General features: G+C 45.8%; 1 long non-coding RNA gene across 1 annotated transcript in view; it reads left to right on the top strand.

Moving 5' to 3' along the window:
- The first annotated feature begins 6557 nt into the window (after window positions 1-6557).
- Window positions 6558-11214, top strand: part of LOC116570999 — a 102537-nt gene continuing 97880 nt past the window's right edge. The window contains exons 1-2 of the long non-coding RNA XR_004277642.1: window positions 6558-6668; window positions 10459-10588. This is a non-coding gene — a long non-coding RNA (uncharacterized LOC116570999). The remainder of the gene's footprint in view (window positions 6669-10458; window positions 10589-11214) is intronic.

Here is an 11214-nt window from a genome sequence, read left to right as displayed (position 1 = left end):
TGGGGGTGCGGGGAAAGCACCATTCAAACACACTGACATCCTTGCCTAATATTACTAATTCCTGGAGAGAGAACAATTTGTAAAAAGCATTTTCAACGGTGGGCAGTAACACACAGATGGACAAGGGTCCTGAACTTGGCCTTGGGGTGAAGGCTTGTGCTACGGCTACTCTGTAACCCTGGGTCTTTTACTCTCTTAGTTTGGGCTGCTTAAAAGAAAAAAGCACTCTAGACCTCTTGGCCTATAAACAACAGGAAGTTTCCTTCTCAAAGTTCTAGTTCTGCATGCCAGCATGGCAGGGGTCTGGTGAGAACCCATTCCGGAGTTGCAGACTTCCTGGACCCTCACATGGCAGGAAGAGAGAGCCAGCTCTCCAGCCTCTTCTCCTAAGCACGCTTTGTCCTATTCCTGAGAGCTCCACCCTCATGACCTAATTACCTCCCCCAAGGCCCCACCTCCAAATACCATCACATCCAGACTAGGGTTTCCACATACTGGGTTGGGGGTGGGGGAGGACATAAGTATGCAGTCCATGACACATACCTCAAAGATTTTGTCTTGTCTGAATGTGTGAGATCATAGTTTCCCATCTTGGGTTCCACAAATATGGCTAACGTAAGTGGGGCTGTCCAAACATGAGAAGGTAGCCTGAATTCCTTTCTCTTGCCCTCAGTTCCCGTTCCCAGGCTGGGGTCTAAAAGCATCTCCAACCAGGGCAGCGGGAGGTTCAGGCTTCCGGTTAGGGGACGAGTAAGTCATAGCACAAAAGGCGCAGCGTAGGGAACGCAGTCAATGGTATTATAGTCGGGTTGTACAATGACAGATGGCGCGAGCATCGCACGACACAAGACCCATCCAATCACCGTGTGGTACCCCTGAAACTAACGTAACATTCTGTCTCAACTGTACTTCAATTAAAAGAGAACAAGCATCTCCAGTGAAAAACTCTCTCACTTCAAGTCGAAGGTAGTACAGGCTGGCGAATCCCATTCGCAGACTGTGTTCCACAAATTCATGCCCTCCTGCCCCCTCACTCCCACTGTCATATGATCATCGTGTTTATCCCATCCGCTGAGGTATCAACGCCTCAGAAGCTGGCTGAGCTTTGCTCCTCTGGGCCTTCCTCACCCTAGTTCCGTTTGCCCATAATAATTTCTCAAAGCACGTGTGGAATATTCTGGTTAAAGGCAGGTGTTTATCCAGCCATGTCTTCTGTGAGATCGCCACACTGAAGGCTTATCTTGCTTCTGTTTGTCTTGTAAAGTGGGGCAGTGGCTTGGCCCAACCCAGTCAGAAGCTGAGGTGATATCCAGGCTGAGGGAAAACAATGTCCTCCATTTTTCCAGAGTCCTAGAACCAAAGTCTGGCTACAATTTGCTTTTACTCAACTGAACTCTGTATGAAAGATTCTCTGCTAACATTTCTTTTCAAGTCTGTGAAGAAAGAGTTTCTCTTTCACCCCTAACTCATCCCAGCCAGGTGCCCAGAACACCACAACAGGGGAATCTCTGAGTCACCCTCGCAAAAGTGAAGACGTTCTTCTCTGACTAATTTCTTCTTCTCAACACATGTTGACTCATTAGAAATTGGGAGAAGAAGTTTAGCAAAAGTCACTGGATTTTATAGCTTCCTTTGCAAAAAAAAAAAAAGAAAAAAGTTCTTTATGAAAAATTAATTGCATACTCAGTACCATTTAATTCCACACCCGTTTCAAGAGCACCTACTGCAAAAAAGTCACTGGAAAATGCTTCCTTTGGAAGTCATAAAAATTAAGAAACTAGGAGGAAAAAATCTTAGCATGTTTTTATGGCTGCAAATAAAGTCACTTGGTAAGGTTGAGGGGCAATCTTTGAAGAGAAAGAGAGGCTGGATCTCAACACAGGGGAAGGCTTGAAAATGGACGTGGAGCTGGGAGTGCCATGTGGCAGAAGTGTCTCTCGACACGTGCGTGCCATAAGGTCTTTACCCCTCGATGGTCTTGTTCTGATTGCTGCAGAAGGGCGGTCTTCTTCATCTCAAAGGCAAAAACTCATTTTTTCATTCAAAAATGTCATTTGAGCCTTTTTCTTGTATTACTAACTTGTCATTTTGTTGTGTTTTGATATCAAAATAGAACCGGTGCTCTGGGGGTCAAGGTGGAGAACGTTTTCCCCAAAGGTCCACTCATCCCTGCAAGGTTCAACTCAAATTCTACACCTGTGAACCCTGCTTAAAGTACCCCCAGCGTCTCTCCCTTCTCTTCAGGTTGTTCTGTGGTGTTTCTGCCCCTGATGTCTATTTCCATGTAATAGAATAAACCACCCAGGATGGTGGTTTAAAGCCAGAACTTTTCTCAGCTCATTATTCTGTCAGTCTAGAATTTTAGCAGGGCTCAGCAGAGATGGCCCACCTCTGCTCTGTGTGGTGTTAGCTAGGGAAGACCCAGAGGCTTCATCCCATGTCGGGTACGTCAGTGGGAGTGGCTGGGATATCTGGAGGATGGCCCCGTCTCACTTTCCAGAAGGGTAGTGGGACTTCTTTTCAGAGCAGCTTAGGGCTCCAGAAGAGTGAAAACGGAAGCTGTCAGGGATCTGAAGTCCTAGATACTGAACTCCACTGTATGTTCTAGACCACAACAAAGCCTAGATTCCAGGGGAGGGGAGAGGCTCTTCTGTTCTTGGCAGAAGGGGTGGCACAACCAGAAAGGGAAGAATGAACTGATGGCGGCCATCCTTGCAGATCTCCAGCGACAGACTCTCGGTCCCAGTTTCCTCCTATCATTGATCTGCCTACCTGTAATTCTCTGAGCATCTCCAAAGACAAAGCCAAGCTCAAACCCACTGTTGTGTTCTTCCCACACCCGGGCCTCAAAGGCAGTCTGGATAAACTGAGTAGATCTGTGAGGCAAAGGGGGTACAGAGGAGGAAAATATCTTGGAAAGAGCACACCAGCTTTGGGATCAGGCCATGTGCGTTAGATTCCCCAGTTTTCTACTTATCCATGAGCCCCACATGGGCCCTTTATTGCTTATTTCTGTTTCCTCAAGTATAAATTGAGGTGATAATTCAAAGTACGTAGATCCAGAGGGAACAAGGTGTTGTTTGTGGAAGTGCCTTAGCCCACAGGCTAGAGTTGGAAACTGAGTCTCGTTCTTGACTCTTGGTTAATAAGCCTTCTCAGCTCTCCTCAAATGTTCAGTGCCTTTAGATGTACTGACACACCTGTGAGGGGAAAAAGGTTTCTCAGTAAGTGGTCAGAAGGAGAATAATATTTTAAACACAGCCCAGGATATAACCGCGTTAGACTAAATGGCGTAATTGGCACTTAGCAGAGCCGCTGACAGAAGGCACTCTGGCATTCTCATTAGGCCCCCGGGCACAAATGCACATGTGGGTATCAAATTAAGGGTCCAGCTGTGCCAGCGGCCATTGTTCTTAGGATTACCCCTCACACCCACAGCTGACTTACCCCTCAGAAAACTCTGATCTGCCCATGATGACTCTCGCAAACCGTAACTAATGGACGCGCACTAGAGGACAGACGAAGCAAGCAGAGAGCTGTCTAATAGAACGGCCTTGACATCCCAAAGAACGGGGAACCATCCACCCCTAGTTAATTCTACTTCAGTCAGTCTCTTGTGCAAAACCAAGGACGCATAGCAATCACCAGGCCTCTGCCTACTCAGTCCGCGCGCTCTCTTTACAAAGCATACATTTTCCCACTGCATTTTCACTCTTCCGGAATTAAATTCATGGCTCAAATAGCTTGTCTACAAGCACGGTTTCAAAAACATCAATACAAGACTCTGACTTCGTAGAAAGGCCAATGACGAGAGAAGGAAATGATAATGAAATAATATGTGTTTTGACATGTAAATGCTTCGGTACAAGGGCACTCCAGAGACTCATGGAGTCGCCAGATGCTGGCACCTACTTAAAATTCGTAAGTCTGAAAGTGAAATAATATTCAACGAGTCTTGTCCTCCTCACAGTTTCTTCACATTTTAAAATAAAGGTTATGTAACTACAAGAACAAGAGACTGAACTAGAATTAACTGGGGGTAGTTGGTTCTCCGCTCTTTGCGATGTCAAGATACTACAATTGCCAACACAGACTGAAACACACGCGTGGTATTTGGGACCCAAACCACAACCCCGGCATCAGGGATAGGAATTTCAAAATGGCAAGCAATCCTCAGAGACACTTCGAACACAACTAAATTCTGGATGTCCTCAGTGTACACAGTAATTTTCATCTGGAAAACTCCACACACGTTCCAACCGTGCAAAACTAGTTGGTGTTTGTATGTTAACCCGAGTAAGGATAGATCCTCCAATTAATATAAACAAGTTGTTCACTTACCCAAATGTCTGGCTTCTTGAATTGACAAGTCTGCCATGAGAAACTCCGGTGGAGGCGAGACGATTGTACGGGGCTGTCTGAGCCCATCGCAGGCTGTACAGCCTCTCTGATTCAGGCCAGTTGGGTGCCCCTCAGGTCACTGGTGTCCAAAATCACTGTGATAAAACACAGCCCCTACGAACTCCCCAATCCGGCCTTCACAGGGCCTCAACTCCTGAATTCTACCAGTTTCGTGAAGTAACTGACAAAATGGCGCTTTCCAATGATACCGTTTCACTGGATCATCACAATAAGGGATCCTATTATTTTCATTTTTGCCTATAAGGAAATAAGGCCCATCAATGTTCCGTGATTCACATATATCATAATTAATGGTGTTGGCTCATATCTCCTTGTACTTGATGTAGGATCTCGGCCCCATGCTCCTCTTTATACCCAAATCAAGGCACGTGGCCATCAGCCTGGTCATCTGTGCAGACCGTGTTCGGGGTGGGGAATCAGTGCTGTGGAAAGGTAGGATTTCCTCCCACACAGCAGAGGGACATAGCCTCTGTGTCGCACTAGGACTTCTGGCTTTGCCTCATTCATCTTTCATCGGTCCCTTCAGTGTTACTCACCTGCTAGAGCTGGCTGTGGTGCTCAGACCTTCCAAGGCGTGTTTAAAGGGGAACGAAATGACCATGATTGCAAGATGCCTTGAGCTAATCAAATGAATTACATGATTTGATGCAGACTGAGTGCTTGGAACAGTCCATAAAATCAGCTTAATAAATGTTAGCTATTACTACTGAAACATTGGGCGGCGGGGGGAATAGGGGTCCGTGATAATGGTAGTGGAGGTGGCGGCAACTGACTGCCTTAGGTGATCCGCTTGTTTCAACATCTTTGTTTCAATCCCTCATACGTGCAAGGCTTTGTGCCCGGGTGTGCTTTGAGTAGGACACAGTCATTGCCCCGAAGGACCAAGAAATTTTGGTCCTGTTGGGGAGAGGAACTGGGGTGAGGAGAAATGAACAACATGTGTATGAGAAGTAGAAAGATAAATGTCTTGCAAGGCAGAAACACAATATTAGGAGGCATTAACAGCAGAGATCAAAACAAGGAGAAATCGCAGCTGTCTACAAATCAAAAAAGTTGGGGTGAATGACGCCAAGTGAACAGTGGACCTGGATGAGAGGCCCAGAGGGTGAAGGATCTTTGGAGGAAAGTGCCACGTCAACAAAGCCACCAGGAGAGTTTGGGAAATGTGTTTGCAGACCTGGAACCCGCTAGAGCAGCTTCCTCAAAGCTGAGCAAAGATTCCTAAGACCTAGCCCAGCCCTACTGAGTGAGACCCTCCGGGTTAGGGCTAGAAATTGTATTCGTTCACAAACTTGTCAAAGTCCGAGGAGCAGCCTGGCGTGGACAAGTTCCGTGGTTCTCAGAGTGTGGTCCGCAGACCAGCAGCCCCTGAGACTGGGTAAGAAATGCAGGTTCTCAGGCCTCCTGAACCAGAGACTTGGAAGCCAAGGACACACCAGTCTGAACTGTAATCAGCCCCACAGGTGATGCTGAAGCACCTTCAGGTAGAGGGCAGAGAAGAAAACGCCCAGCTGTCAATTTGTTTCTCCTGTTGTTTTTGTTTGTTTGTTTTTAAATGGAGCCGATAGTGCCTTTTCCAGATTTTTCTTAGAGGCATAGCATTTCAAGACATGCTCTGACACAACCAGACTTTTCTTTTTTCCAGTTTTGCTGCGATGTAATGGACATGTAACATCGTATCAATCTAAAGCGTCAGTGTTTGGACAGTAAGGGGTTAACAAATGTGTGGTGGGAAGAAAGGGGCCATGTTGACTCCACCTGTTTTCTGGTTGGGATTTTTGTGGGTTGCTTGGTTGGTTGGTTTGTTGTTGTTTTTTGTGAGTAGGGGATGTGGGCGCAGGAATCTTAGTAGGGAAGAACAGGGAGAAAACACAAGGTGGCATTCTTCCTTTCCCTTTAAATCGTAATAGTGACGAGCACAACGGCATCAACAATGCCAGCCACGTCCAACATATTTTTCTCAATGTGTCATAACAGCCGGAGAAGTGGGGGCTGATGTTATCTCTGTTCTACCCATGAGAAAACTCTCTCAGAGATTTTAAATAATTCGCCCAAGGGCACACAGTTAATAAGTAGCCCAGCTGAGATTTGAACCCAAGGTTTTCTCCTACCGCGCCAAGCTACCTCTCCTCGGATCTTTCTTTCTCCAGCTGGACGGTAGAACTGACAGGGGATCTGGAGACCATCTCCCCACTTCCTGGCTGAGACCGAGGGCCCAGAGGTGTGACCGAATCACCCCGAGGCAGGTCGGTGGCAGTGGTGCGGCTTCGGAGCCACTGAGGGCCAGCCAGGGGCTTTTTGCGCCATTGAGGGTCCCTTCCACGCTGCTGGGATACTTGTTACATAATGTTTAAATTTATGTAGGAATGTGACTAATCCACATTTTTTGGTGTTTGATCAGAGGCGGAATATAAATGAGGAAAGCACTTAATTGAAAAACTCCAGCAATGGGAGGGCCGGGGAGGGCTGAGGTCGAGAGCAACAATGAAATGCAGGCTGTGTGCATGTTGTTAGACGGTTCTGGGTAGGAGCTGGTTTACCACGTCTGCTGAGATCACCTCCATGTTCGGGCTGAACGACTGCAGAGCGTCGCGGCTCATGTGTGATTGAGTCGAGGATGTGGTAATTACCCATCGTCCCGACTGATAGCTTCATCTGTGAATCGAGCAGAAATGAAATGTTTGTGGGGCTCCTACCTGCCTCCGACAACCGCGTGTGTTGTTCAGCAAAGCACAGGGATCAAAGCAGGCTGCTCATCATTTCAGATTTCCGCTTTTAAAAAGTCATTACTTAAAATTTATTCTTGCTGTAGAAAAGAGCGCAATGAGTAGAATTGCCTTTCTTAAGAAACACCTGTCATTTGAAGATGTTCAAAGACTGTGGAAGGAAAATACCTATTTTAATCATCATTTGGTGTCCTCTCAATTATAATGATCTCAGAGCTCCGGTATAAAAATATAAAACATTCTGCTAACATGGGTGAAACAGATCTCTAACTGGTATTAGTAAAGGACTGATTGGTTGAGTAGATTATGATGCCCAGCTGATTCTAAATGTCAGCCTCTAGTCAACAAAACTGAAAAACGTGATCTCTAGGTGGCCGCTTTTGACCTGAAATTTTAAAAAGTCTAACGATTTAGAATGATGAGATTATTGAAACAAATTTACAGATTCCAGGTTGAAGTCCTTAGTAGCTAAGAAATTGCTGCGGTGAGTTAACCAAATGGTACCCCACATGCTACCTCCTTGCTCTGCTCTCCCTCGCCAATAAGAACCTCATTTTTTTTTAAAGATTTTATTTATTTATTTGAGAGAGAGAGACAGTGAGAGAGAGCATGAGCGAGGAGAAGGTCAGAGGGAGAAGCAGACTCCCCGTGGAGCTGGGAGCCCGATGCGGGACTCGATCCTGGGACTCCGGGATCATGACCTGAGCCGAAGGCAGCCGTCCAACCAACTGAGCCACCCAGGCGTCCCAAGAACCTCATTTTTAAAAAAAATGTATTTATTTGGGAGAGACATGGGGAGAGGGGAAGAAGGAGAGGGAGACAGAAGCCCAAGCAGACGTCATGCTGAGCATGGAGAGCCCAACTTGGGGCTCCATCTCATGATCCTGAGATCAGACCTGAGCCGAAAACAAGAGTCGGAGGCTTAACCCAATGTGCCACCAAGGCGCCCCAAGAACCTCATCTTTATTGCAGTATGATTCCTGCTTGTTATGGCCATGGGGCAGGGAGTGGGTCTGGCTTAGTTTCATCCAGTCCTGTTGGCCCCATTCAACTTAGCAATAATGGGCTGAAGATTTGGTCAGGGGACCGAATTCCAGCCTTTGAAAGATGAGGGCAAGCCCGTCGGGAGGACGTTTAGAAATGCTCTCCGTTTGCACTCTTGGAAAAAGACAAAAGAGGAGGTGGCTCACCGTCTGCCTCTGGGTGGTGTGGCCCTCGGGTGAAGGAGGGAAGGGAGAGTATCCCGGAGAACGAGAACCGGCCAGTCCTGTGGCTCCTGAAGGTAACTCTGTGTACATCCAGCTCAGTGAGCAAATCCATGTCTTTATTGGCCACAACTATAGCCCTCCCACGCGAACATTCAGTGGAATCTCCCGGGGGGTTTGTTAAAACACGGATCACTGGGGCCCACCCCCAGGGTTTTGGATGTAGGGAATGCCAGGGTAGAAGTGAGAATCTGCATTTCTGATTTCTAACAAGGTCCCAGGTTCTGCTGACTCTTTGGGCCTGGGGATCCTACTTTGATCATCGCTGCTCTCAAAGTCAATTTCAGCAAGAGTTTGTTTTTTTGCAGCTGAAAACACCCTAATTTATATGCACGGGGCTGCAAAGCCCATAAAGATATAAAGGCCTCCTGCCTTCCAAGTTCTAAGCCTGATTTCTGTGAAGCTACCCAGAAAGAAATATTCTGTCCTGCCTGTCCTTTCCATCAACAGCGGGAATCTTCAAAAGCAAGGTGATCAGAATCTCAAAGCAGAATGTATTTCTAGACTAAAGAGCATAGGCCTTGGAGGAAGACAGTCCTGGACTTAGAATTTACTTAGATTTGCTAAGTTTTATAATTTTTTTATAAGATTTTATTAATTTGAGAGAGAGCACAAGTCAGGTGGAGGGGTGCAGGGAGAGGGAGAAGCAGATGCTCAGCTGAGCAGGGAGCCCGATGCGGGGCTTGGTCCCAGGACCCTGGGATCATGACCTGAGCCAAAGGCAGAAGCTTAACCAGAAGCTTAACTGAGCCACCCAGGCGCCCCAAGTTTTCTGATTTGTAAATGGGAATTAAGACTTTATGCTATAGGCTGTGAACATTACACGAGATCACATGCAAAACACTTCTATATATGTATGTGTATATATATGTATATGTATGTATATATATGTAATGTTTTCTAACTGACTTCCTAACTGAAGTACAACACAGAGTTTAAAAAAAAAAAAAAGTCCTCATTATCCGCAGCTCTGTTATCTAAACTCCTGTCTTCATCAGCTTGTCAGTGGAAACAAAAGTCTTCATAATGCAAAAATATTTACCAACGAACTGTCCACTTAGAATTTTAATACTCACCCAGACATCTCTCCCCGCTGAAGAGGAGGGTCTGTTTCTGCTCTCCCCCACCGAAATATCTGTACCGGACTCTCTAGCAGGTTGTACCTTGTGAATGTCTCCGGTAATAAGCACCCGTTGTAAATAGAGCTTGGAGACCTTGCAACAGGGCAAGATCTCATGAAGTTAATTAAAGTGAGGTTGGAAACGTAATCATGTCACTCCAAGTCCCTGACAGATGAGGGACTGGCAGAAGGCCACCCGTGAAAATTTCAAAGTGAACATCTGGAATTTGGATGCTAAGATAGGCTCTTCCAGAGAATGGCTTGAATATCAAAAGCTAAAGAGAAACTCTTGGTAAAAGCGGCATATGTATTTTCACACAGAGATTCTCTCCACGATCATGCAGAAAAGACATGGAAACGGACAGTACCCTATTGTTATCAAATTATTTTCTCGTTAAAATGACATCAGATAAGGGGCACCTGGGTGGCTCAGTGGGTTGAGCGTCTGCCTTTGGCTCAGGTCTTGATCCCAGGGTCCTGGGATCATGTCCTATGTCAGGCTCCTTGCTCAGCAGGGAGCCTGCCTGCTGCTCCCTCTGCTTGTGCTCTCCGTCACTGTCAAGTAGATAAATAAAATCTTAAAAAAAAAAAATTAATAACATCAGATGAAATAATCAGCATTTGCTCTGCTTTGGGGAAAAGAAAGAAACAATTGATATTATAATCTAAATCTTGTAAGTATAAAGTTAAATATAGTTTCAGAATTTTAGTTTCATTTCTCAAGGTAAAATTGCACTTGAAACTTCTTCCCCCACCATTTATTTTGGAAGCTTGGGTCTCTGGTATATGTGAATTCACTTTAAAATATTGAGGAAAACAGAAACCAAGACAATAAATATATTACATTGTTTTGTACAGTACCTGAACTCTTTTCAGGACAAACTGACAACTGCTTTCTGATAACTATTCTTTTTTCTTCCCACAGTTACAGAAGCCTGGGCCAGTGCTGTCCACGTACATATGTTTTCCTGCCTTCTTTGAGTTTATATCTGGTGGATGAGATATAGTGAAAACGTTTTCTGGGAGTTCCAGTAAAGCTGCATAAAAGGCAAGAGGTATGCTTTTTCTTTTTTGCTTCCATTCAGCTGTCTGGGATGAGAGCAGGAGCTCCAGCAGCCATTTTGCACCATGAGTTGAAGACACATACTGAGGGTGATGGGATAGAAAGTTAGACCTCTTGGCCCCTAACATGATCACAGATCTCCTACACCAGTCTCAAAATGTCTATTGTCAAATTTCTTTACACAATGGATACATAATTATCCTATTAAAACTATTTCACCCTGGGGTTTTCTGTATATCCCCTCAGAATTCTGTCTAATATACCCTCTGATATTTGCTGGGAATCTATTATTGATTCCTGAAGTGCATTTTTACTCATCACTTCGGACTATGATGATGTGGGGCATGGATCGGCAATGTGTGGAGGAAGGCAGCCTCAGCTTCCACAGGAGGTAAAATGACATCAAGCAAGGCAGTCCTATTCTGTCGTTTGCTATCGGAGTTACCACTGAGTAGGAACGCACTCCGCAGGCTGTTGGTCGGTGATTCGCATCTGATGTTGTTATGTGGAGTCTGAGGTGTTTGAGCAGAAGAGCCCTCGCGATTATCCAATGCAGCCTCTCTTTATTTCCGGAGTCCCCTCTCCAGCGTCCCCGCAAGCTGGTCATCCAGCCTGTGC

This window comes from Mustela erminea, chromosome 12 (genome assembly GCF_009829155.1).
Source record: "Mustela erminea isolate mMusErm1 chromosome 12, mMusErm1.Pri, whole genome shotgun sequence".
Classification (NCBI taxonomy): Eukaryota; Metazoa; Chordata; class Mammalia; order Carnivora; family Mustelidae; genus Mustela; species Mustela erminea.
The sequence above is the reverse complement of the archived record's forward strand: the minus strand, read 5'-3'. Positions and strand labels throughout refer to the sequence as shown.